The sequence below is a fragment of the Akebia trifoliata genome, unplaced genomic scaffold, assembly GCF_017979445.1.
Source record: "Akebia trifoliata isolate Shusen 1 unplaced genomic scaffold, ASM1797944v1 Contig00378, whole genome shotgun sequence".
NCBI classification, from domain to species: Eukaryota; Viridiplantae; Streptophyta; class Magnoliopsida; order Ranunculales; family Lardizabalaceae; genus Akebia; species Akebia trifoliata.
Window position 1 is genome coordinate 52,711 of NW_028236996.1, and position 9,031 is coordinate 61,741.

Here is a 9,031-nt window from a genome sequence, read left to right on the forward strand (position 1 = left end):
TCTAAATCATCGAATCGGGGGAATATAAAAAATTTGACAGCCTTAGGTAATCGACATTCTATTTCTAAAATTCATGGGCTTCGACTTGTCAAATTTTCTAGTTTTCACGTAGTGGATGTAGTATCGACCACCTACACATTTGTTCTTGTAGCCTCTCTTTTTTTCCATGTTACATAAGCTTGCATTACCAATTGTACCAAAATTCGAATGCCCAAACATCTACTTGAGGCACATTGAAGTTGGTAAACTAAGGCATTTCGAGTACAATGCCTATCATGCCTTCCGACTCACCTGTACTGGGTAATCCAAATACAATTCCATGCACAGTTTAATTCAGTTCCCAATCCTTACAAAAAATATAGACCAAGACATGTTCACCTGTTATAAATATGGAAAAATAGTGGTTTACTGGACTTTAGTTGGGCATTGGGTGAGTATTATAGTGCCCATAAAGGACCCACATACTTGGAGACACAACTAGAGATTATTATTGATAGAAGTATTGAACTTCAATGAAGTGTAGAGAGAATCAAATTGATCAAGTATTGAACTTCAATAATGTGGCTAGTAACAAAGGTAGTGCACTATTTTAAAAATAATTGCAGTAACTCAAGTATTGACCAAGACATGTAAATCTCCATTTTATTCCTTTTATGTTAAACTTGAAAACACATGTTTAAAATTATGAAATTTAAAAAATTACGCATAAAAGAACTATGATTCTTTTTTTTTTCAATGGAATTGTTTGGATGCAAATCCTTTTATGTCCTTTATACTTTAATTGTTAAAACTTTATCGGACATAGACATGGTCATAGGCTTTGCTCGTTCGGGTAAAAAACATTCTTCGAGGATCCATTGTCAAATGATTGATGAATTAGAAAATTATAGCATGCCTATTTCAATATCAATCTTCCTCTTTATCCTTTTCTCCTTAAGTCTTTCTATGTAAGCATGCAATTCATTAAAATATGTGTGCAATGTATTCAATAAATTCTCTCAATTATGCATATAATAATCTTGTGGTCCTTCTCTTGTAGAGGGGCTCTTCTCTTGAGTGGTCTATACATTTTATGAAATCACTACAAGAAAAATAAGCTAAAGCAACAACTTTTAGTGACGGTCAAATTCTGACCGTCGCTAAAGTCTTTATTTTGCGAGTTCCCACCTCCATTCCAATGTGAAAATCGCAAACTTGTTGGACCTACCCGGCGAATTTAAAAAATCCAAATTCTAGGTCTTTTAGACCACGAGTTTTGTGCCAAAAAACACTACTACAATTGCAAACTTCTCCACCTCTCTCTCTCGCTTACTCACTGAAAGCGCCCTCGATCCGCGGGGTGCGCGGATCCGCTTTTGACCCTTGAGGTTTGGGAGTCGCCACCTAGTTATTGTGGTCTAGGAACCAAACTGATTCTAAAATTGATAAAGACTAATCTACCACAGAAAATCTGAATCCGGGGATCATGTTACGGGGTTGGAAGGTGTTAGGCACCAACCCCGCCCGGCCAATGCCGGTCTCTACTTATTCCAAATATAACTACATCCCTAATGAAAAAACCTAGATTAAAAAATAATGAAAAACCTTACCTTCGATCTGCAAAAGTACTATTCCCTCAGATCTGGTGAAAACAGCTCCTTATACCGTACTCCTTACTTTGTTCTGTCTCCGGATCTGATTTCTGATCTCCGAGGTAAGGTATCCCCTTCTTGGATCTGGATGCTTTGAATTTGTTGTGGATTTTTGGGGTGTTTTTGAAAGGTTTCTAGGTGTTTTTTAGGCTAAAATCGGAGTAGGGGTGTTAGGGAAGGAGTTGGGGCTCCAAAATTAGGATTTTGGGGAGGTTGTGGAGGCTTCTTCACCTACTTTTTCTAGGGTTTTTTCTTTGATACGAACATAGGGTGTGGAGGCTCCTATTTATAAAGTTTTTAGAAGCATTAGGGTTTGATTAGGGTTTCAATTAGGGTTTTGACTTAGTCTTTAGGGTTTTAATTTAGGGTTTTGACTTTAGTCTTATGAGATTGACTTGATTAGTTTAGATTAGGGTTTTGATTTAGGATTTTGACCTTAGTCTTATGAGATTGACTCGATTAGTTTAGATTAGGGTTTTGACTTTAGTCTTATGAGATTGACTTTAATACTTGACTCTAGTCTTACTTAATTGACTTTAATTTTGACTCTAGTCTTATTTGATTGACTTTAATATCTTGACTTTAGTCTTGCTTGATTGACTTTAAATTTTTGGAGAACCCCTCTCTATTATATCTTTAATTCTTTGGACCCCAAATGGAGGGGTCCTTAAAGAAATATCTTGCGAACCCTCAACAATTTTGCTTGAAAACCTGATTGATAAATTTTTTGGTTAAATTTTAATAATTAATTTTATTAATGTTTCACTTTACATTATTTAATGATTTATTTATTAATTTCGAAAATTTTAATTATTAAAATTGTGAAATTACCATTTTACCCTCGGAGAGGATTTTTTACGTTTTAAGTCATTTTTCAATGTTTCAGGATGTTTTGGAATCAGTTTTTCGTAAGAAATTCAATGGGAATGTTGGTTTTTGTCATTTATGAAATTTTTTTGTGTGAAATGGTTGTGAATTTTATAAGGTGTATTTTCGTAATTTTGTCGAATTTTGTGAAAATTAGCGAAATGATTTATTTGGTTTCAATTTGACGTTTTATGTATTTGAACGGATTTTCCTAAGCGTAATGTAGGCTCTAAGGTTGTTTTGATGTTAGGGGTATTTTGGTAATTTGGTCATTTTTAGTAATTTTTATCGTGAAGCTTCTTTTTGGTCTGCAAGATGATGATTTCTGTGTTTCTGGGGTCGTATTTTCCTAGTTAGCGTGGTTTCTAAGTTTTGTCAGTTCAAGATACCTCATCCGGATTTCTGAAACATATCTGGTAACAAAATAAAGCATTGGAATAGACATCAATCATTGGGAACCTTTGCGATCGGGTTGACGACTTGATTAATCAGGCGGATGCAAAAATGGGGTGTCTACAGATGCCCCTCTTTGGCAGAGGGTTGAAGCAAACTAGATAGCAAATCTATTTTGGTAGATAGTGCGATATCCGAATGCTAAAGCTAGTGACAGTTCATTTTGCAGCCTGATTTAACAATTCGACGGGGTATTCGGATCATTGAGCGTAAAACTCTCCCCGAACTAGAAATATGTCAGGTCCTTGAGCGCGAGCTCTCATTGGCAGTGTCAGATCCTTGAATTTTAGAAAATTCTCCTTGACTGTTGTAACAACTGTGCAAGTGTGTGGACTCAAAATATGAGATAGGTTTCAAAGAATTTGAGTTGGAAGTGAGTCAAATCTGAGCATGAAGTAAATATAAACTGAGCATAATTCCAAGAGAACCCTTGGTGGTATCTGAGCATAATTCCGAGAAAGCCCTTGGCGACATCTGAGCATAGTTCTGAGAAAGCCCTCGGTGGCAACTGAGCATAATTCCAAGAAAACCCTTGGTAGCATCTGAGCATAGTTCCGAGAAAACCCTCGGCGGCATCTGAGCATAGTTCCGAGAAGACCCTCGGCGGCATCTGAGCATAATTCCAAGAAAGCCCTTGGCGGCATCTGAGCATAATTTCGAGAAAACCCTCGGCGGCATCTGAGCATAATTCCGAGAAAACCCTCGGCGGCATCTAAGCATAGTTCCAAGAAAACCCTCGGCGGCATCTGAGCACAGTTCCGAGAAAACCCTCGGCGGCATCTGAGCACAGTTCCGAGAAAACCCTCGGCGGCATCTGAGCATAATTCCAAGAAAACCCTTGGCGGCATCTAGGCATAATTCCAAGAAAACCCTCGGCGGCATCTATGCATAATTCCGAGAAAACCCTCGGCGGCATCTGAGCATAATTCCAAGAAAACCCTTGGCGGCATCTGAGCATAATTCCGAGAAAACCCTCGGCGGCATCTGAGCATAATTCCAAGAAAACCCTTGCCGGTATCTGAGCATAATTCCGAGAAAATCCTCGGCGGTATTTGAGCATAGTTCCGAGAAAACCCTCGGCGGCATCTGAGCATAATTCCAAGAAAACCCTTGGCGGCATCTAAGCATAGTTCCGAGAAAACCCTCGGCGGCATCTGAGCATAGTTCCGAGAAAACCCTCGGCGGCATCTGAGCATAATTCCAAGAAAACCCTTGGCGGCATCTGGCATAATTCCGAGAAAAACCTCGGCGGCATCTGAGCATAATTCCAAGAAAACCCTTGGCGGCATCTGAGCATAATTCCGAGAAAACCCTCGGCGGCATCTGAGCATAATTCCAAGAAAACCCTTGCCGGTATCTGAGCATAATTCCGAGAAAATCCTCGGCGGTATTTGAGCATAGTTCCGAGAAAACCCTCGGCGGCATCTGAGCATAATTCCAAGAAAAACCTTGGCGGCATCTAAGCATAGTTCCGAGAAAACCCTCGGCGGCATCTGAGCATAGTTCCGAGAAAACCCTCGGCGGCATCTGAGCATAATTCAAGAAAACCCTTGGCGGCATCTGGGCATAATTCCGAGAAAACCCTCGGCGGCATCTGAGCATAATTCCAAGAAAACCCTTGGCGGCATCTGAGCATAATCCGAGAAAACCCTTGGCGGCATCTGAGCATAATTCCAAGAAAACCCTCGGCGGTATCTGAGCATAATTCCGAGAAAACCCTCGGCGGCATCTGAGCATAATTCCAAGAAAACCCTTGGCGGCATCTGAGCATAGTTCCGAGAAAACCCTCGGCGGCATCTGAGCACAGTTCCGAGAAAACCCCGGCGGCATCTGAGCATAATTCCAAGAAAACCCTTGGCGGCATCTAGGCATAATTCCAAGAAAACCCTCGGCGGCATCTATGCATAATTCCGAGAAAACCCTCGGCGGCATCTGAGCATAATTCCAAGAAAACCCTTGGCGGCATCTGAGCATAATTCCGAGAAAACCCTCGGCGGCATCTGAGCATAATTCCAAGAAAACCCTTGCCGGTATCTGAGCATAATTCCGAGAAAATCCTCGGCGGTATTTGAGCATAGTTCCGAGAAAACCCTCGGCGGCATCTGAGCATAATTCCAAGAAAACCCTTGGCGGCATCTAAGCATAGTTCCGAGAAAACCCTCGGCGGCATCTGAGCATAGTTCCGAGAAAACCCTCGGCGGCATCTGAGCATAATTCCAAGAAAACCCTTGGCGGCATCTGGGCATAATTCCGAGAAAACCCTCGGCGGCATCTGAGCATAATTCCAAGAAAACCCTTGGCGGCATCTGAGCATAATTCCGAGAAAACCCTCGGCGGCATCTGAGCATAATTCCAAGAAAACCCTCGGCGGTATCTGAGCATAATTCCGAGAAAACCCTCGGCGGCATCTGAGCATAATTCCAAGAAAACCCTTGGCGGCATCTGAGCATAGTTCCGAGAAAACCCTCGGCGGCATCTGAGCATAATCCAAGCTAACCCTTGGCGGCATCTGAGCAAAATCCAAGCTAACCCTTGGTGGAAACTGAGCAAAACTGGTAGAGGAATGAAAGAATTTTGAACGAATTTGGAGAAAACTGATTAGAACGAATAAATCCTGGAGGGTAATGAATCTGGAAGAGATGATTGATTCCAAGAATGATTGAATCTGGAAAAGAATCTGGAGAACGAAAGAATGCCATATCTCCATTTTTGATATCCAAATGCTTTGTTTGAACCTCAAGGATTTATCAAAAAGTTTTATGAATTTAAAACTGAGTTTTTAGTTCTTTTGAACCTCAAGAGTTTTTTTTCGAAAAACTGTTATCTAGAGAGTAACCTTATGTTTGGAGTTCTCATCATCTTTTAGGATTAACATTGCCAAACCAAAATGCCCCTAGTTTGACAACGACGTGGCATTGAACACATCATTAAAAAATGCCCCTAGTATAAGAGGGGAACTTACATATTTAGAGGAAAAAGAAAAAAATACCCCTTGTATGAAGGTTTGAAATATTTGATTACCACAAGCGCAATAAAGATCCAACTTTTAATTTTGATTAACTTTATTGAAGATTTTGAGTCAGGCTCAAGAGAACAAAATATTTCCTTTTGAGACTCATCATAGAATTCACCCTTCTCTCCATTGGTTCACTTGGGGAAGTAAAATTTTCAGATCGATCGTAGACAGGTACTGTGACTTCTGAATCTATACCTGGTTTAAGCTGAGTATTGAACTTGATTATTCGGACTTCTGATGTTTCAGCTCGAACCGCTCTCAGCTTGGGATTTTTTTTTATTTGCTCTAACTTTTGCCTGATCCGCCTTTCAGGTTTTCAGTCTACGATTGCTGCTCTAGCTTTTGCCTAGATCGCCTTTCAGGTTTTCGATCTGAGCGAGCTCTTTCTCTTTCTTTTGCTCTGATTGTTACAAAAGTTGTCCTTTCAGATTTTCAACCTTGCGAGCTTGCCTTAATTTTTGCCTAAGTCGCCCTTTCCGGGTTTTCAACTTAGCAGGCTTTACATTTTTTTTATCTTTTTCTTCTCCGCTGAAGTTCTAGAATTACTATGATCACGTTTGCTACTACCCTCCTTGACTTTTTCACACGGTACTTAGGAGGGCTTTTATAGGTAGGCTTGGGACTAGGCATAAAAAAAGGAATTTTGAGGCTCAAAAACCCAAATGGCCCCTTGTGTGGCATTTCATTTAAGAAATTTTCTTGAACTTTCTTCCCCATTTTGGATGAGATTTCTTTTTCTTTGAGTTTTTTTTTCTTTTCTTGATTTTTCTCTGTCGAGGAATCTATTTTTTTATTTTGATGTGGTCGGGCCCTGAAGTAACTTCTCAGGTTGCCTACGTACCCCAAATTTTGGGATCAGACCAAAACGTAGTTCGGATTTTTCCCTCCCCTGGGTTAGGTGATCAGCTAAGAAGTGAAAGCACAATTTTTTTCTTTTTTTGAACAGGCTGCAAAGGGTTGAGAAAGGAGATAAAGACTAGGTAATAGGAAAATTGATTCGGCCAAAAAATGGCCTCCTTAGTAACGTTTGATTTGGTCAAGGTTGGTTGGTTCTAGTAACTCGATTCCATCATGATCTTGAAGCCTGACAACTTTTCCTGGTAATATCTCCTTGATGATGTACGGACCTCCCCAATTTGGTTTGAACTTCCCTCTAGGGTCAAAGATAGGTGCCCGATTCTCTTTAAGTACTAAATCCCCGACTTGTAAGTGACGAACCTTGATCTTTTTATCAAATGCACGGGGAACTCTTCTTTGATAAGCTTGCACGTGATACAAAGCTCTCAGTCGTTTTTTCTTCAATCAAATTCAATCTTCATACGCTGGCGAACCCAATCTATTTCTGACAATTGACTTTCCAACAAAACCCTCAGAGATGGAACTTCCATTTCAACTGGCAAGACTGCTTCCATGCCATACACTAAGGAATAGGGAGTAGCTCCAGTAGAGGATCGAATTGAAGTTCGATATGCCCATAGTGCAAATGGCAGTTTTTCAGACCAATCTCGATGTGATTGACACATTTTCCTTATGATAGTTTTAAGATTCTTATTAGCTACTTCGACTGCTCCATTAGTTTGAGGGCGGTAAAGAGATGATTTGTGGTGTGAGATTTTAAACTTTGAACACAAAGTAATAACCTCAGCTTTGAAATGTGACCCGTTGTCAGAAATCAGTTCCGAAGGTATCCCGTACCGGCTAATGATGTTCATTTGGATAAATTTTGCAACTCGAGATGCAATGAGGACAGCATAAGAGGCAGCTTCAACCCACTTAGTAAAATAATCGATAGCAACCAAAATGTATTCATGCCCATTTGATGTTTTAGGCGATATTTTACCAATAATGTCGATTCCCCAAACTGAGAATGGCCATGGTGAAGTTAGATCAACTAATCGAGAAGGTGGCACATGTATGAGATTTGCATGTATTTGGCATTTGTGGCAAGTCTTGACCATGTGATGACAATCTGTTTCCATCGTAGGCCAGTAGTACCCTTGTCTCAGAATTTTCTTAGCTAACATTTTCCCACTCATGTGAGGGCCGCATTCTCCTGAATGTAGTTCAACCATTATCTATTCAGCTTGATCTTCATCGACGCACGACAAATGAATCCCATCATAAGACCTTTTGTACAAACTTCCTGCGCACAGGATGAATTGAGATGCTAATCTTAAAAGGGTTTGTCGTTCCTTCCTCGATGCTTCTTCTGGAAATTCTTGTTTTTCCAACACCTTTTTAATATCTGTGTACCACGGCTTTCCATCGGGTAGTCGAGTAGCAATATTGATCTGACAACAATATGCAGGTTTGTCTTGGACTTCAACAGTGATCGGCCTCAATTCCATGCCAAGGGGTAAATGGATCATTGAAGATAGAGTGGCTAACGAGTCAGCAAATCTATTATCTTCCCTTGACACGTGTTGGAACAGATAGCTTCAAACTTACTCACTAAGTTTAACAAATATCATGATAAGGCTTCAGCTTTTCGTCCCTAGTCTTCCATTCTTCCAATGACTGGTGTATGACCAAGGCTGAATCCCCAAAAACTTCGATTTCTGTAATGTCCAGATTCAAAGCAGCTTCAAGTCCAGCGATACATGCCTCATATTCGGCTGTGTTATTAGTATTAGAGAAGGCTAACTTAATAGCGATCGGAATGTGGCATCCTTCCGGAGAAAACAGGACTGCCCCTATTCCATACCCATTCTAATTGGCGGCTCCATCAAAATACAATTGCCATGTTTGGTTTTGAGGCTCTTCTTCAACATGAAGATGTTCTCATCTGAGAACTGATCAATAGGCCTTAATCCTTCTGCTACTGGGTGATCTGCCAAGTATTCTGCTACAGCTCTCCCCTTGATGGATTTCTGTGTAACGTGTGTGATGTCAAACTCTGATAATAATAATAACCATCGTGCAGTTCTCCCTGTTAATGCCGGTTTCTTGAAAAGATACTTGAGAGGATCCATCCGAGATAACAAGATAATTGAGTGAGATAGCATATAATGTCGGAGTCTCTAAGTAGCCCATACTAGTGCCAAGCAAGTTTTTTACAGGGCTG

General features: G+C 40.5%; 1 non-coding gene across 1 annotated transcript; it reads left to right on the forward strand.

Moving 5' to 3' along the window:
• The first annotated feature begins 363 nt into the window (after positions 1-363).
• Positions 364-467, forward strand: LOC147381524 (small nucleolar RNA snoR103). The gene has a single exon (XR_015174498.1). It is a non-coding gene; the product is annotated as a small nucleolar RNA snoR103 (small nucleolar RNA).
• The last annotated feature ends 8,564 nt before the right edge of the window (positions 468-9,031 follow it).